At 52.6% G+C, this 17,107-nt stretch overlaps 2 long non-coding RNA genes across 5 annotated transcripts; one reads left to right on the top strand and one right to left on the bottom strand.

The window, feature by feature from the left end:
- Nucleotides 1–454: 454 nt before the first annotated feature.
- LOC122235042 lies at nucleotides 455–8,417 on the bottom strand. 4 transcript variants are annotated; one of them, XR_006213131.1, is made up of 6 exons: nucleotides 8,279–8,417; nucleotides 7,618–7,826; nucleotides 5,173–5,242; nucleotides 2,268–2,457; nucleotides 1,042–1,568; nucleotides 455–781 (listed from the first exon to the last, which is right to left on the bottom strand). It is a non-coding gene; the product is annotated as an uncharacterized LOC122235042 (long non-coding RNA). The 4 variants fall into 4 exon arrangements; XR_006213132.1 differs by having other exon boundaries at nucleotides 2,268–2,454; XR_006213129.1 differs by lacking the exon at nucleotides 2,268–2,457.
- A 106-nt stretch (nucleotides 8,418–8,523) lies between these two features.
- LOC122235043 lies at nucleotides 8,524–10,234 on the top strand. Its single transcript, XR_006213133.1, has 3 exons — nucleotides 8,524–8,675; nucleotides 9,501–9,596; nucleotides 10,195–10,234. It is a non-coding gene; the product is annotated as an uncharacterized LOC122235043 (long non-coding RNA).
- Nucleotides 10,235–17,107: the final 6,873 nt, after the last annotated feature.

Below are 17,107 nucleotides of genomic sequence, written 5' to 3'. Positions count from 1 at the left end.
CCCAAGGCAGTTTCTGGGCCCCAATAAGGGTGTCAGCAGGGCTGAGCCCATATCCGGGAGGAGAATCTGTTCCTTGCCTCCTCCTGCTGAGCACAGCTACTGACGATGGCTGGTTTATGGTTGCACCACTCTGAGTTCAGCCTCTGTGGTCGCATCACTTCCTTCTCTGTGGCCAAAATCTCCCTCCACCCACTCCTCACAAGGACACTTGTGATTGCGTTCACGGCCCCCCTGGGTAGTGCAGGGTGATCTCCCCCTCAGAAAATGCTTGGTTTAATCCCATCTGCAATATCCCTTTTGCTGTATGAGGGACCATTCACAAGTTTCGGTGATTTAAGATCTGATCTCTTTGGAGGCCATTATGGAACCGACCACAATTATTGCCCCCCCTGGCCTTCCCTCGGGCAGGGCAATGGCTCAGCAAAGCTAAGTGACTTCCCCGAGGGCACACAGCTCTACAGAGACCCCAGCCTGGATTCGTTCTCTTCTATATTGCAGTCAACCCGGCACAACTAGATTTACATATAGTGATGGGACAATTCATAGGAAAGGCTGATAAATGGTGCAGATCGTGTGCATCAGAAAAAAGAAAATAGGATATTTTCATTTGGGAAAAGAACACGGGCACTAAAAGTAATTGCCTGCCCACAAACAGAACAAAAAACGTCATCATTACCAAGGGGCCCAGGCTTCTCACTTCGGGAAAAGGGTATCACCGCATCTGGACTGGCTGACTCCTGAGAGAGGTGATCGTCTCTGGAGTTCACACTGTGCCTGATTCCTGCAGGGTCACGCAAAGTTATAGCTAATTCCAAGAATCACCCCTTCCTTAATAAGGAGGTGCTGGGTTCCCAGACAGTGACTCAGAGAAGGAGCTGGTAAGGTCAGCAAAAACAAAACAAAACAAAACAAAACAAAAAAAAAACGAGATGAAAAGAAAAGAAAACCAAGAAAGAAAGAAAGAAAGAAAGAAAGAAAGGGAAAAAAAGAAGGCACGAAGCCCTGAGATAAGTGCCATCAGCCCCTCCCTGTCACTTCTACCTTCACTGAAGTGAAAAAGTGAAGCTTCCTCTCATCCAGGATACATGAATCATGAGGGATTTTGCTTCCTGCTTGAGAACCATCCGCGGTTTTCGCCTGAACCCGATGTCGTCTAGGTAAAACTGTTGAGGGACAGGCGGGTGGGCGGAAGGAGGAAAGCAGGATGGTGGAGTGTCACACGTTAGAAAGAAGCACGACACACAGAATGTTCCGGAAGGACAGGATCCAAGATGGTGTATCGCGACGGTCGAATCCCTTCCCACCGTCCACGGCAAACAACGGACGGCCTTACAAGCGAGGCCATGTGACCAAGCCGTGGTGTGTGGTTTGTGAGCAGAAGCGAGATGGACAATCTCCAGAGCGAGTCTTGAAGGGGAAGCACGTCTTCTGCCCTCCCGCTTCCTCGCCTTTCCTCGTCACGGAGGTGGCGGAGAGTGGCGGCACCACGTTACACGGGTCCGGGAAGCCCTGATCTCGTTGGGTCCCGTGCAAGTGGCCCCGTGGGTTGTCTGTCGTGACAGCCGACCCTGTATTCCAACAAATAGACCGGATAACCCTCTATTACTGGGCAAGTCAACTCTACAGCAACCTGTTCCTCAAACACCGTGGGGAGTTCTGGTTAAGACAAGACCTTTCTTGAAATGGGCATGATTTGGGCAGCAAATCCCACCTACAAGAGTCCTGTCTTGAGTGCCCCGATGGCCGGAGAGCAGCTGGCCGTGCAGTGCCACGTATGACAGTAAGTAAGCCCCAGCCGGGCAAAGATCATGGAGCATGTCAGATGGTTCTCTTCACGGGACCAAGGGTCTGTGGCTCCCACCGCGCATGGTGGGGCTCAGCAGGCACCTGCAAGCTTAGCTTCAAGCAAGCCAGACTGAGCAAAAGTAACAGAGAGTTCCCACATACCTCCTGCCCCTACACAGGCACAGCCTCCCCCACTATCGACATCCCCCCGCGAGGGTCGTGCCTTGAGGGTCATACATTTGTTACAACTGATGAACCCGCACTGGCACACCATGATCACCTACAGTCTACAGTTCACCTTCGGGCTCCCTCTTGGTGCGGTACATTCTGCAGGTTGGGACAAATGTATAATGACGTGTGTCCACCATTTTACAGCATAGTTCGACCGCCCTAAAATTTTTCTGCGCTCTGACTATTCATACTTGCCTAGCCCCTCTTCCCCCAGGCAAACACTGATCCCTTCATTGTCTCTACAGTTTTACCTTTTCCAGAATGTCATAGAGCTGGAATCATACCGTCAGTACATAGTCTTTTCAGACGGCCTTCTTTCACTTGGTGACGGGCATTTAAGGTCCTTCTATGTCTCTTCACAGCGTGGTGGCTCATTTCTTGCCAGCGCTGAATGGTGTTCCATTGTCTGGATGGACCGCGGTTTATTTATCCAGTCCCCTACTGAAGGACATCTTGGTTGCATGATCTGTGTTTTAATACACTCCCCAGGTGATTCTGAAGGTCACGAGCACTTGGAAACAATATCTCGGGGAGCCTGGGTGGCTTAGTGGGTTGAGCTCTTGGTTTCGGCTCAGGTCATGGTCTCATGGGTCGGGGGTTCCAGCCCTGCGTCGGGTTCTGTGCTGACAGCAAGGAGCTTGCTTGGGACTCCCTCTCTCTGTCTGCCCCTCCCAGCTCTCTATCTCTCTCTCTCATCAAAATAAATAAATAAACTTAAAAAAAACCAATATCTCCACACTATACTTCCACCATTAAAAAATCTTTTAATGTTTATTTATTTTTGAGAGAGAGAGAGAGAGACAGAGCACAAGTGAGGGAGGTACAGAGAGAGGGAGACACAGAAGCCGAAGAGGCTCCAGGATCCGAGCTGTCGGCACAGAGCCCGACGCGGGGCTCAAACTCACGCCGTGAGATCATGACCGGAGCCGGAGTCAGACACCCAACCGACTGAGCCACCCAGGCGCCCCTCTACCTCCACAGATTTGACACTGCAGCCATTCCCTTTGCCCGAATGCCTTTCTTCCTAGCTCTGCTTACAGCGGTCCTGCTCATGTTTGGGGGGCACCCAAAATGCCACCTTTTCCAGAATGCACAGTCTGAAATCATGACTCCCTGGGGATGTCTGTTCTGGCCGGAGCTGCTGGCCTCCCCCCACTGGAATGTGAGCTCTTGCAGAAGGCATCCGGTTTTCCGCAGCTCCCAGCCCCTCGTGCCAGGCGGGGTTTACAGTAGCGCATAATAAATGCCGTAAGCTTGAATCATGCGCTAGGACGGCCAGCTAGGAAGGCCTGCGTCCGGACTCACAAGCAGGCAACAACGTGGCAGACGGATTCGTATCACACTCCCAGGAACGGCATCTTACATACACGTGTCTCTCCAGACCAAAACGCATGTCCAAAAAAAGAACTGATAAGATCGTTTTTTGTTTTTTGGGTTTTTTTTCCCCCCCAACGGTGAGGAAAAGAAAAGAAGTGAACATAAACCAAGTACTGTCCATCTGCCGGCACTGTTTTCTGGTGTTTGGTTTTGGGGGTTTTTTTTTGTTTTTTTCTATCTTCTTACTCCTCGCCACCCAGGTGGGTGTGCGGAATTGTCTCAGGTAAAGACGAGTGATGCTCAGAGACGTTCAGTAACTTGCTCTAGGTCACACAGCTTCAACGTGGGCCCAGAGACCCATAGGACACATAGGACCGCCCTTCTTCTGTGTCAGTTCACTTCGAGGGAAGGGCCCAGGGGGACGAGGAGGAAACCTCTCCCAGCCTGCTCTGTGTCCTCTCGAAATCTAGAGGCACCACACCTCGGGCAGGCTGGGCCAACGGGAGGCGTCGCACGGGACCTCTGCAAAGCCCAGCAGACGCGCTCGTCATCCCACAGGCCGTGCGCTGGGCCAGGCCTCGTCCGGTTAGACGCCGGCTCAGTGTGTAAGTGGAAGTCGTAAAACAAGCAGTGTGGAAGTGAGCGGCCCGTCCCCGCCTGGCAGAAATCGACTCCGTGAACGTTCTCAACAGCCGGTGGCAGGCGGGCGTGGAGGAAGGACAGGGACGCGGGCCACGCGAGCCCGAGTCGGCCTCTCTGGGCCCTCACGGGAACACCTTTGCGCGGACGGCGGGCAGTGGGGATGAGCGTCCGTGCTCAAGCCTCGTGTTTTAGGAGCACCTGCCAGCTCGCAGGGGGTTAGAAATCCAGGGACCGGGACCACCACGCGCTCGGGCTCCTGCATCGCTCTAAACTTCAGTCTCCTCGTCCGTGACGACAGTAAGGGGATCTGCCTCTGGGTGGCTGTGGCGATTTGGGGACATAACGTAAACCATGGGTGCCTGCTCAGGACAACCTTGGAGAACGGCCACGACCGCTGTCTCTTCAGCGCCTGCTCTGGCCCAGGATTTCGTCGCGTGCTGCTTCCTGAGCACACAGCAAAACGGGGAGGAAAACGTAATTCCCGAGGCTCCCGAGAGAAGAGTGTCAGGAGGAGAGCCGGAAGGTGCAAGTTCCTCTTCCCAATTCTGGCCACTGCTCCTGCTCCTGCGGGCCAGGCCTCTGGGGCTCGGTGAGGGGCTGTGTGGTTCGCCCACCAGGACTGGAAAGCCTAAATCACGCCCAGTGAAGGCAAGAACTACCCACATTCGGCTGCTACGTCCCTATTTGAAATCCATGTGCCGAGTTCACAGGATGCATCCAATGCCTCGCCTGCTTTTCCCTGCGGGGCTGGGGCGGCCGGAGGGACGCGGGGACACAGCAGGAACAAGGGGACAGAGACAGGCACGGGGACGTTGGCGGCTAGAGCATGCATGTGCAGACTTGGGTTCAGATTTCAGCTCTGCCCGCTTACAGCGTGTCCTCAGGCAAATCTGCTACCACTGAGGCTCCGCGGTTTCCTTCCCCGCGCAAGGAGGTGAGGGAGAAGAACCCATCTGTTCTAAGGATCCGCAGGTATGCACGTAGCCTGCCACGTCCAGGGCAGGGCAGGGAGGGGCTTGCAAATGGAGGCCACCTACCCCTTCCCCCACTAAGGCAGAGATGTTTAGTGCCATACCCAAGGCCGCTGGGGTAGTGAGGGGCAGAGCTGGGAACTGAACCCCAGAACTGGCTGGTGGTAAACTCACTACTCCAATGCCCTCCCCCCCCACCCCGCCATGGGTCTTGCATGACACCAACCTCTGCCCTTAGGAAGTTTCCAGTCTCTCTTGGAGAACAGAAGCAACTCACGGGTGCTTTTTCCAAGCGCCTGCCAAAAAAAAAAGGGACAAGGAAAGAGCTGTGGGAGATCCCAGGAGCCGACCATCCCAGTTTGGAGAAATCACCCAAGCTTCCAGGAAGAAGCGACACAGGTTGGGTCTTGAAGGGTGTGTGGGGTTGGAGGGGTGCGTGTGCTGAGCCCCGGTGTCTCGAGTCTGCCAGTCGGCATTGGGATGGCTCCGCGGTGGGCTTCAGGCAGACTGGCGGGGCAGGACCTGGTCACCCCTGAAGGCTTTGGCAGGCCAGCACAGGGAGCCAGAAGCGTGTGCTCCTTTCTGGATTCTTCCACGCCCCCCTCCTCCCCCCTGAGCCCCAACCCCCCACCTATTACCCTCTACTACGTCCTGGAGCCCCTGAATTGGTAGAGGAACCAGAATTCGTGGTGGCCCTTTTGGCTAGGTACGATGCTAGGTCTCGAATATACAGACAAAACTCTGGAACATGAAAATCAGATAAAGGAGTCACTTAAAGTCACACGGAGGGTAGGAGAGAATCAGGATTCCAGCCTTTTCCCCTCCAGTTCCCAGATCCAGCATCTTTCCATTAAATGCACTGGCTTGAAGGCCAAAGAAACCTTTGTGGTGGAGAAAAGCAGAACCTCTGGGAGCGATGCTTGGGCCTCCCGAACACCTGCCCAGGGGGATTGTTAACTGCTTGTTAGCAAACGTCTACTGATACTGTACTGTGTAAGCCTATAAGGGTTTTAAATATTTCACCTAAATTCTCACCACTGCTGTCCACAAAGGAGGCATTACTATGATCATCAGCCTCTTTTTCACACCAGGAAATTGCCACATAGTGTTTAAGTGGCTGGTCCAAGGACACATGATTCATGGGGTTGAAAGGTTGGATTTGAATCTGGGCAGCCTGGATCCAGCTTCCTGCCCTAACTAGAATCATGTGGAAGGCTGGCCAGGCTGTGCCCTGCGCAGGTGGAGGCCGAGATCCAGCGTGAAATCTGCTCTCTGGGCTGTGCAGGCTGGCACGGGCTGCTGGGGGGGGGGGGGTGGACGGGGCACCTTTGTGTGACTTCCACCCAAGGACCGCAAGCCAAGCTTGTCCTCCTGGGAACGACAGCAGCTGACCACATCGCACCTTTGTCATTTGCAGCATTGATTTTTTTTTTTTTTATCCTGACCTTCTCAAAGCCATTTAAGAGCACAGATAAAAATGCAAAGCGCAGGGAGGCTGTGAAATGCAGCTCAGCGGCCAGCCACAACGGGAAAAGGCATTTAAACGCGGCCAGCTCAGACATTCTTCCTCCGGTGGATGGAAATGAGTTCTGGACCAGTCTGCCCGGTGGGCAGCTCGGCAGGTGTGGCTGGCTGGCAGGTGTGGCCGCACCATTGACCTGGCGACCCCTCTTCCAGGAATCCATGTGGCCGAAATGCTCATCGGCCCCAGCGAAGATCTCTGCAGGGAACACGGTTTGTAAGAGTGGAACACCGGAAACCACCCCGCACGTCCTGGGAGGAGACTGGTCCGATCCACTGCGATGCGCTCAAATTTGGAGTACCGAACACACCTTGAAGTGAAGGCAGTAGATCTGCCTGTGATAACAGCGGATGTTCACAAGGTCTAGTTCAGGCTCAGGACAGTTCGTACAGTGCGAGGCTGTTGGGGTGAACGCTGTTTTCGTGTGGGCGTTTGGATTCCCTCGCCGTGTTGCAAGCAGCAGAGAGCGGGGCTGACACTGGTCTGAGCGCGGCCGAGGGTGGACAGGTTCCGCAGCTCTCCGTGTCTCAGGGCTAAGGGCCCGGACCCGGAGCCAGGTTTCCCGTGTGACTTGCACCGTGTGACTCACTGTTGCCGTGCCTCGGTTTCCCTGCGCAGAAACCGGGCGTGCTCGCTCCTAGTGCTTTCCTCTGGGAGGTGTTTCGAGGGTGGAATGCGTGCAACCCTGCGAGGCTTTGTCTCTGCAGGCCTGGAAGACAGTAAGCCCTGGAGTCGTCGCTATGTTGAAGCCCGGAAGGAAGTGCTGGAGAATTGTGCTCAGCCGGCACCGGTCACTGGTTGTCTCTGAAGAGTGTTGATTGTTGAACTCACGCATTCCACGGCGTTTAACATTTTTGGAAAAAAGAATGCAGTCGGGCAGAGAAACAATTGGTGTCCAAAGGAGACCCTTGTTACCGGCCTTCGAGGATAGGTCAATGCCTCCTTCTACTACATTCCCTGGACAAATGGGTGGGTAGACTCCGGACTCAGGCACAGGACTCACCACCCAGGCTGCCGACTCTCCCTGCCCACCACCTCCCTGGGTCTGGTGCTCATCACTCAGTGTTCTTAGCCCCTGGGGTTGTCCCTTTATAAATCGGCTTCCCCCGCAGGCTTGGGAGCTCTCCAAGGACAGGGACTGCATCTAACCTGTGTCTCTGTGTCTCCACGCCTGGGCTGGGGCCTGACACACAGTAGGTGCCGAATGAGGGTTTGCTGAGTACTCAGTCTTGAAGGCATTACTCGAGGGTTGATACGTGACCCAAGGGTTTATTGGAGGAAGTTTCTTCACAGTCTGACAGTAAACACTCCCTCTGACCCCTCTGGAATGCTCTTGGCACTTGTTTCCAAGTCAGGCCCTGAAAAATGAACCCTGTGTGTTAATTACAGAGCGAAACAATGCATTCTGGACTCCACCTCGGGGCGGCCATGTGGTCGGCCAGCTGCTGCAGAGGCTGGCCCCAGGGAAGGGACCTCCAGTCCCTCCAGGCCTGGGCGATAGTTCCTGGCATCCAGGTCCTCCAGAGGCCAACCACAGAAACCAGGGACCCACTTGGCATATCGACAGGAAGAGTTGTTATTGCCATGCTTGTGGGCATGCGCCCATATGCACACCCACACCCCCCAAAGAGAACAAAAGCAAAAACAAAACGAGATGAAAGAGGCAATGAGAAAAGGTTGGGGGGGGGCAAAGAAAGGGACAAACAAATGTGTTTGTGGGCCATATAAAGCCCGTGAGTTCCCAATTCCCGAAGCTCTTCCCCATTTTACAGATGAGTACGCTGAGAGGCAACAGCGTGCCCAAAGTCACCAGGAGTTAGTGCGTGGTCCGGGATGAAGTTTCTGATTTTCTGGCCCAGATTCTCCCCTCTGTTTTGTCCTTGAGGCCGAGGGTCTGAAGGCTCCAGGGGCAGGACCTCTCAGGAGAGGAACAAGGGCCACCTGCCTCCCCGGCAACCCCCACCCCCACCTTTCCCCAGGAACCCTTTGTGACAGGGGGTGCCCAATACTCGTGCATCAGGTAGCTGATGCTGTCACCCCAGGAGGGGCCCAGAGATGAGGGACTGGGGCTATCACGTGAATACTGGGATCCGGGTAGACAGAGGCTTCTCTGAAATTGGATGTTCATGGGGAAGGAGGACCGAGGTCAGCTTTAGAGCTATAGACCAATCTGGGTTGGAATGCGAGCTCTTTTCCTTCTAAGGCAGGTGAGTGTGGATAAGTGATGGAAGCTTCTGGGTGTCAGAGTACTCGGGTTTAAAATGGGACAGCACACAAGTCTGTGTGCAAGATCGAGTTCGTATAAACGAGGCCCCAGGGCCCAAGCAGGTGCTCCTAGGTCCAAGAATGCTGGATCTTGCAGGAGAGAATGTAGTCCTGTGTGTTTGTAGGAGGTGAGATCAGTGCTTCCCTGATGGTCAGCACAAGGGGGGTCTTACTCTTCATGCTGAGACGGTTGTAGTCAGGGTCACAGCTAGTACTGGGGACAGAGACTCTCAGAGAGACCAGCTCAGGGCTTATAAACTCAGCTCCCAGCTCCCTCAAGCTGGAGCGGGAGCAGAGCAGAGGTGGGGGAGGGGAGGCCTCAGGGCCCGGGTGGGGGAGGGGATGGGAGGGGTGGAGAGCACTGGCCCCGGGAACAAAGCCTCCAATCCCCAGGACCTCCATTAGCTGTGCGACTTCGGGAAAGTCACTCAGCCTCTCTGAAACCCAGTTTTCACAACTGTAACAGGAAAAGCAGCATCTCGCAGGCTGGCGGTAGGGAGTAACCGAGGACGTAAAACGCTAGGGCGTAGTAGGTCCAAATCTACATGACGCCGGAGGTGGCCCCTCCCACACACACCGGCTGTCCGGCCTCCCCTTCCAGGGCCTCATCTTCCCTGCCTGGGTTCATGGTTTGTGTCCGAGTAATAGTTACCAAATGGCAGTCTTTGGCCTATTACATTTATGATTTTTTTTTTACCATAATCCAAACACATTTTGCAAAATTTATTACTTCATATCTTTTGAAAATTTAATGGATCCCCTTATAGAAGCTGAAATAGAAAAAAAAAAAAAAATTAAGGCGAACACGACGTTGCCGCTCTAAGTGGAGAAGCCGTCTTGCTGGTCATGAACTGAAGTCACTGGTGAGAATAATCACAACCCAAAGCCAATGGGGTGTTAAATCCTGGCTGGGAAGGACCGGGGCACAGAGGCCGGCTCTCCTTGTGGGAGAAGAAAAAGCATCAGGGAAGCATTCGGACCAATGCCAAATCAAGACTCGCTCCCTGGTAGAACCAGGAGGGCATAAGGGGTTAACTTGGGAGTCATTTCCATCCTCTGTGATTCATTTAATGCCTCGAGTAATTCAGAAAGTGATGCTGGGGGGTCCCCACCCCATCTCCCTGAGGTTCACACACCAGGACAGGGCGCCTGGGTGATCCTGTCGGTCCCTCCTGCTGAGGCTCTCAGGAATCTAGAAGGGCCGGCAGGGCTGGGACATCGCAGCTGAATGGGAAGGAAGGTGTGTGGGGTGGGCAGAAGCCTGGATGGGCAGGGGTGGGGGGTCAGGATAGGAGCACAGTCAAGGATGCCCGAGGACGGCCCGATTGCCAGTCTCCTCTCGGCACAGGCCTGTGCCCGTGAGCAAGCTAGGAAAGGGCTCTCAAGCTAAGAACCAACTCTGCCTTGATCTTTAAAAAAAAAAAAATTTTTTTTTTTTTAATGTTTATATTTATTTTTGAGACAAAGAGAGACAGAGCATGAGCAGGGGAGGAGCAGAGAGAGAGGAAGACACAGAATCGGAAGCAGCTCCAGGCTCCAAGCTGTCAGCACAGAGCCCGACGCGGGGCATGAACTCCTGCACCGCGAGATCAAGACCTGAGCCAAAGTCGGCCACTCGACCGACTGAGCCCCCCCAGGCGCCTCGACCCTGCCTTGATCTTGGACTCGCAGCCTGCACGGCTGTGAGAATAAACGTGGTTTAAGCCACCTGGTCTGTGCTATTTTGTCGCAGCAGCCTGAGCGGACTGAGGCAGGGAGCACGAGGCCCGTGGCTGGGTGTCGAGAGACTTCATTTCTGCCCCTCTTCTGCTAGTGTGACTCTTGGCCGGGGTTGCCCCTCTCTGGGACTCAGTTTCCCCATCTGTAAAGGCAGGACCATTAACTCTACAGGTAAGGAGTTCTGACCTTCTGATTACAGGAAATGCCTGCACCTTAGCTGACCAGTGCTGAGGGTCCAGAACAGGATGGCACCTGGGGCTGGCAGGCTTCAAACTGCCTAGAAGCACCCCCAGATGCCTAGAAGCACCCCCAGACGCCTAGAAGCACCCCCAGATGCCTAGAAGCACCCCCAGACGGTGGCGGCAACCCGGGTCAGGAATCTCACACAGCACTTTTTGGGACGGTCTGGGGTCAGCACTAGGGAATCTCTGCAGGCTCTGGGAGGCACAGGACACACCTGGTTAAACATTTGCCCACTTTGGCTCCTTTCCAGAGCAGCGGACACCGCCCTGCGCACACACGGGCCCAGGGCTTAGGCAGCAGTTTCGCGATCCGGGTTTTTATTTAACTGGAAGACAGATACAGAGATACTTGCTCCCTCCCTCCCCCGTCCCCCACCACGCTGCCCAGCTGACCTTGGCTCCACGCAGGATCAAGGTCAGGCAGGGCCTCTCAGGCCACCCGTGCGGGGCAAAGAGCTGGAGGTCCTCATGCTGAAAGTGGGGGGTCTAGATTCCCGCTCTGCCACGGGGAGGGGGGGGGCGGTGCATCTGGGCAGTGCCCCCACCTCTCTGAGCTCAGTCTATACTCCTATAAACTGGGCTAATAATCAGTCTGTGGGCTGAGCCCCCTGGGTCTCAACCCCGCCCCCACACAGCCTGCTCTGTGGGCTCATTGCCGTTCTCATGGGCCACTCTTCCCCTTCTTGACCTTCGTGTTTCTGCCTGGGCCCCGTCTGCCCTTCCCTGGGGAGGCCGCTGGTAGGGGTCAGGCTCGGGAGTGAGCGGTCTCCCAGAGGGGTTTTTTCGCCTCCATCGCAGATAACAGGTGATGCTAGAGAAAGTCACCTCTCCAACATCTGTGCAGCCGGGGGGTCAGCATTTGGGTTTTCTTCTTGGGGCCGCGGGGAGGACGAAGGAACGTTCTGGGCCGTCACCGGTAAGAACCTTGATGAAGGACAGAGTCACTTCCAGCGACGCCATCCCTAACCCCGTTGGCTGGCTCACTGTGCCCTGCCCCGCCTCGGGGTGAGTAAACATTTCCTCTTTTTGCCCCTGTGCCACACTTACCTCTAAAGGCATGTCCCCTGCTGGGTTTTACCGTGGCTTTGGCTTGTGAGGATGGTGAGTGCCTCCAGGGCAAGGACTGGGTCCCATTTACCTTCCAAGCCCCCAGGTCAGCAGCCTCTGACCAGAGCCAGCTTCTTGAATGAATGAATAAGTGGGTGAGTGAATAACTGAAACGACAATGACCTTCAAGCCCCGTGGGAAAATGCTCTCGGTCTTTGCCAATCAATAGTGATCTGTGCCCCACTTTCTAAGTCACGCCCTAGATGGCGGTCGCCAGGCTCAGATGCATGCCACAGTGATCCGAGGACCAGACAGCTGGGCGGGGCGGGGGAGGGAGGCCGGAGAGGTCACAGGACCCGGGGGCTCTTTTTTGGGGGTACGCCATGCTTTATTTTATTTTATTCTATTTTGTTTTGTTTTATTTTATATTATTATTATTTGTATTTATTTTATTTTTATTTTATTTTATTTTATTTTATTTTATTTTATTTTATTTTATTTTCTAGAACACCACAACGATCATTCTTATACCTACCTCCTCAGAGTCAATAGTGTTCACATTTTACTTTTATTTTTGCTTTTCTTTGCTGGGGCATTTGAAAGTAAGATACAGACACGGTGACGCACTGACCCCCCCGAATACTCCAACAAATATCTTCTAACAATAGAGGCATTATGTCACCTAGCCACATTCTATACCTCAAATGAGAGGACACATTCCTCATATGATTAAATACGCGGTGCAGATTCAAACATCCAGAATTGTCCCCCAAGTCATTTTCATGGCATTTCCCCCCAAATCAGAATCCAAATGAGATTCATGCAGTGTTTTTTTTTGTTTGTTTGTTTTATTTGTATAGGATACATTTTAAGTCTCTTAACCTCGATGCGTGTCTCCTGTCTGCACCTTTTTTTGTTTGCATTTCTTTTCCCTGACATCGGCTGCTGGTCTAGAAGAGGCTAGAGGTCGTGACGAATGGCCCACACCCTGGAAGTACCCACCGTCCCCTCATCCGCCTGCCACTGGTTCCCAGCTGGGCCTGAACTCAGCCATTTGCATGGCTCCCCGGGTGCCATGAGGCACCATGGTCACATCAGAGGGCACCCGGCAGGAGGTCAGGCAGGTGGGGGCATCTGGATGACTCTGGACCCTCGCACACCTGTATCACCTGCCGGGCCTCCTCCAGCCAGAGTGCCGTCTCCCTCCCCGTGCCACACCCCCACTGCCTTCCCCCCTCAGGTCCAGGAAAAGCCCTGCACCCCCGCAGACTTTGCCTCCACCCCTGCCCTGGTTCAACGTAACTTCCAGGTGGATGAAAACGTTCCACATCCCATCTAAAAATGCACACGTACATACAAACGTGAAACGAGAGAAGAAATACAGCTGGATGTCAGTGGACTTAACTGGGATGAGAAAGAGCCTCAAGCATGACCTGAAAAGCTGAAACCGTGCGGAGAAGAAGGCATAGATCTGACTAAATCAATCAGCTATAATGAAAAGTCAGACAAACTCTGGGGGGGAGAAAATGAACCATGAAAATTAACTTCTGACACTTCATAGCTCCAACCCGTGAGCTTTGATCCGTAGAACCGACACCCATAGTGAGAGTTTGGGTTCTCTCTTGGGATACAACAAGCTATCCCCAAAGTAACGGCTCGTAAAGACAATCGTCGTAGGCATCTGCTCCTGATTCTGTGCCCGGACAGGGCTTGACATGGCCAAGTCTTCTGTTCGGTGACCCCGGTCACCAGCGAGGTCGCCACCATTCACCTGGCTGGCTGTTGGGAGCTCAGCCAGAGCCCTTAGCTGGAGCCTCAGTTTTCTTCCTGAAGCTTCTCTTGGTGGCCAGACTGGGACTCTGACAGTGTGTTACCCCATGCGTGGTTGCCGGCTTCGAAGCGAACACGGGCAGGAGAGGGGAGGCTCCCTGACGGCTGAGCCCTAACACCCTCCCCGTGCTATTTCTGCCTCATTCTATCTGTTACAGGAGGTTGTACAAGTCGCCCAGATGCAAGGGGGGGAGGCACTGAACGCCAGGGGACGTGGTCTATTGGAAACACCCAAGTAACATTCTGCCACAATAAGAAATTAAACAAAATCCCAACCGAAAATCGACTATTGGTAAGAATAAATAATTCATATAAGAAATACAAAAGGCCGGGGGTGCCCGGGTAGCTCAGTTGGTTAAACGTCTGACTTCGGCTCAGGTCATGATCTCATGGCTTGTGAGTTCGAGCCCCGTGTCGGGCTCTGGGCTGACAGCTCGGAGCCTGGAGCCTGCTTCGGATTCTGTGTCTCCCTCTTTCTCTGCCCCTCCCCCGCTCTTGCTCTCTCTCTCTCTCTCTCTCTCTCCCTCAAAAATAAATAACCATTTAAAGAAAAAAAAAAAAGAATTACAAATGGCCAACAGACAGCAAAATATAGCCAACCTAACTACTGTTGAAGAAACACGCATTTGAATTTCACCTAATGTCTCCCTACCCGAGGAAGGAAGAGGGCATTGACAGGATTCACAGAGCTCGGTTGGTGTGAAAATTTCTGTCAATCTTCTGGAGGGGCATTCTGATACAATGTATCAAGAATCCCTAAAAATAATGACGCTTTTGAGTCAGCAATTCCACAGTTGGGATTTTCCAGAAGCTTTTTGTAAGGAAATACTTGTAAAAGTATACAACGTTATTTCAAATAGTAAAAGACTAAAAGTAGATGAAAGGAAGCATTGCATTGATTTGGTCAGAATACAAGTCAGGAAATGACATCTCAGTGAGTTTGGCATTTAAGCCACTGACCTGGCATCAGAAAATACTTCCCAACCTCCCTGCCTTGTGTCATCCACAGACATTCACTTACTCATCTGTACCACAAATGTATCGAGTGCCGATCGGGGAACAGTAGTTCCCTGCGCTCCAGCCCCTGCCTTTGGAGTGTTTTCACAGCCTTTGGAGAAAAATAAATACAAATATTAATTACTAAGTCTAACACGATATGAACAGCAAGGATGAATGCGCATTGACAAGCCCGCCTCTTCCATCCAGAAGGCAACTACAATTAGGTCCAAAAATGAATAAAAAAGGCGACTAAAATTAGGTCCAAAAATGAATAAAAAAGGCGACTAAAATTAGGTCCAAAAATGAATAAAATCGTACCTAATGCTGGCAAAAATGAAGGCAGACAGGCCCCTGGGGGGAGCATATTAAGTGACGCACCGTCCTTGTCTTCCAATAGAAGCTCGATTAAAGAAATTTTTATGTATCCATTAAATGGAGCTCTACATAACTGAATAGGGAATGATGTGAAACCATCGCCATGATATTGCTACACGAAATAAAAAGATTTCTTTTTATTCTATTTATTTGATTTTTAAAAAATTTGTTTATCTTCTAACTGAACAGTTTGGACAGCATGTCCCCAATTGTGTAAAGCGTATAAAAGGGAAACTTTTGGAAATATAAACAACCATTGTGTGGGTCGGAACATCTGGGGAGAGTGGTCTTTGGAGGGGGAAGAAAGACTCACTGCTTATTTTATGCCCTTGGGCACTGCTATGGACCCAATGTTTGTGTCCCCCACCCCCAAATCCATATGTTGAAATTCTAGCCCCCTCCCAATGTGACGATACTAGGAGGTGGGGCTTTTGGGGGGTGATTAGGTCACAAGGCTGGAGCCCTCGGGAATGGAATTAGTGTCCTTAGGTAAAAGACACCCCAGAGATCCCTCACCCCTTCCGCCAGGGAAGGATGGAGTGAGAACACTGCCGTCTGTGAACCAGGAAGCTGCTTTCTACCGGCCTTAGTCTTGGACTCACAGCCTCCAGAACTGTAAGAAATAAATTGTTGTGTAAACCACTCAGCTTATGGTGTTTTTGTTACAGCAGCCGAAATAAACTAAAACAGGCACCGTGAGAGTTTTTTTGGACTCGGTGTGTGTGTTTTATGAAAAAAACTGTAATAAAATATTTAAAATGTCTCAAAGACAGTGTTTTCACTAGGGCGTCTTAGGTTGCCTTTGAAATTCACTCATGGACTGATCCGTTTGTTGGTTGATTCATTCAACAATTTGGTGGCAGTCACATCCCAGGTAGGAAGACGCAGAGGACTGGACTCAGAGTCTAGGGGATGACCCACGGGAGCAGGCCCGAACCAGCGGGGGTCTCAAGAGACAGTGACGCCCTGGGTCAGCTGAGTGCATGTTGTGGGGCCGTGGAGGGGGCAGCCGGCAGGTGAGGGGCTACAGGAAGAAGGGGCCATCTGAGATGGGCTTTGAGAGGGTGAGTGAACTTCTGCCAGGTGAGGAAGGCCAGGGAGGAACTTGGCATCCAACAACACAAACAATTAATGTTTCCAAATCAGCTGACCTATTTGGCAGGGATGGGAAATTTACAAGCCAGAGGGAAGAGAGAAAAGAGGAGAGGCATCCAGATCGGGCAGAAGATGGGAGGCATTTTGTAGCTCATCACAGAAGGAACCACACTTTTTTCCCCCCCTCAAAGAGAGCAGAAAGCTTCTCTCGCCATTCCCAGTCACCATGACAACCAAAGACCCTTCTGTTCAGAGTGATGGGCTTTGTGTCTTCTGGAGTAGCTCGAGATGCGCGTGAGCCTAGGACATCCAGGTGGGCTCCCGTAAGGATGAACCACACCCTCTTTTAGATGCTGAAACACCTCTCAGTGACACAGCGGCAGACACCTGAGAAGTTCTGGTTGGACCTCTCACCTTTCTGTCATTCGGGGTCCCAGTTAACAGGACTGGCGTACCCATGGCTTGATTCCTGGAGGTGTGACCCTGGGCGAGTCACTTTTCTCTCTCTGAAGAACTAGCATCCCAGGATCAACCAACTCTCAGGATTGGTCCAAAGATTCATGTGACATTGACCTTCCTCTGGTGCCACCCATATGAAGCTCATCATCATCACGTGCCTGAGCTCTGTCCCCCATGCACGTAGGTGAAGGCTGGCCACCCAGGCACCTGTGGACAACAGCCATGTCAAGCCCCACCGTGCTCTTTCTCTCCTGTGTCTTAAGTGTCCTTCAACCAAGTCCCCTTACTGGTTCCTACAGCCACTGCCTCAGGTCAACGTTCATCATCTCTCCCTTTGGACCAGATCACCAATGATGTGTCTGCTCGGATACTTCCTTCACACAAGGGAAGACGTCAAGCTTTTCTGAAAGCACAAATCTGACTATGTCTTTCTCCTGCTTGCCGTCCTTCCGGGGTTCCAAGTTCCCCAAAGGGCAATCAGAACTCTTTTGAGGGTACACAAGGACCTTCCTGGCTGGCACCAGTCTACCCCACAGACTCAGTTTTCGACTTTCCAACCCCTGTACTTGGTGCCCAGTAAAAGTGATCACTGATCGGTCCTGAAGCAT

This window comes from Panthera tigris, chromosome F2 (assembly GCF_018350195.1).
Source record: "Panthera tigris isolate Pti1 chromosome F2, P.tigris_Pti1_mat1.1, whole genome shotgun sequence".
In the NCBI taxonomy this organism is placed as follows: Eukaryota; Metazoa; Chordata; class Mammalia; order Carnivora; family Felidae; genus Panthera; species Panthera tigris.
The sequence above is the reverse complement of the archived record's forward strand: the minus strand, read 5'-3'. Positions and strand labels throughout refer to the sequence as shown.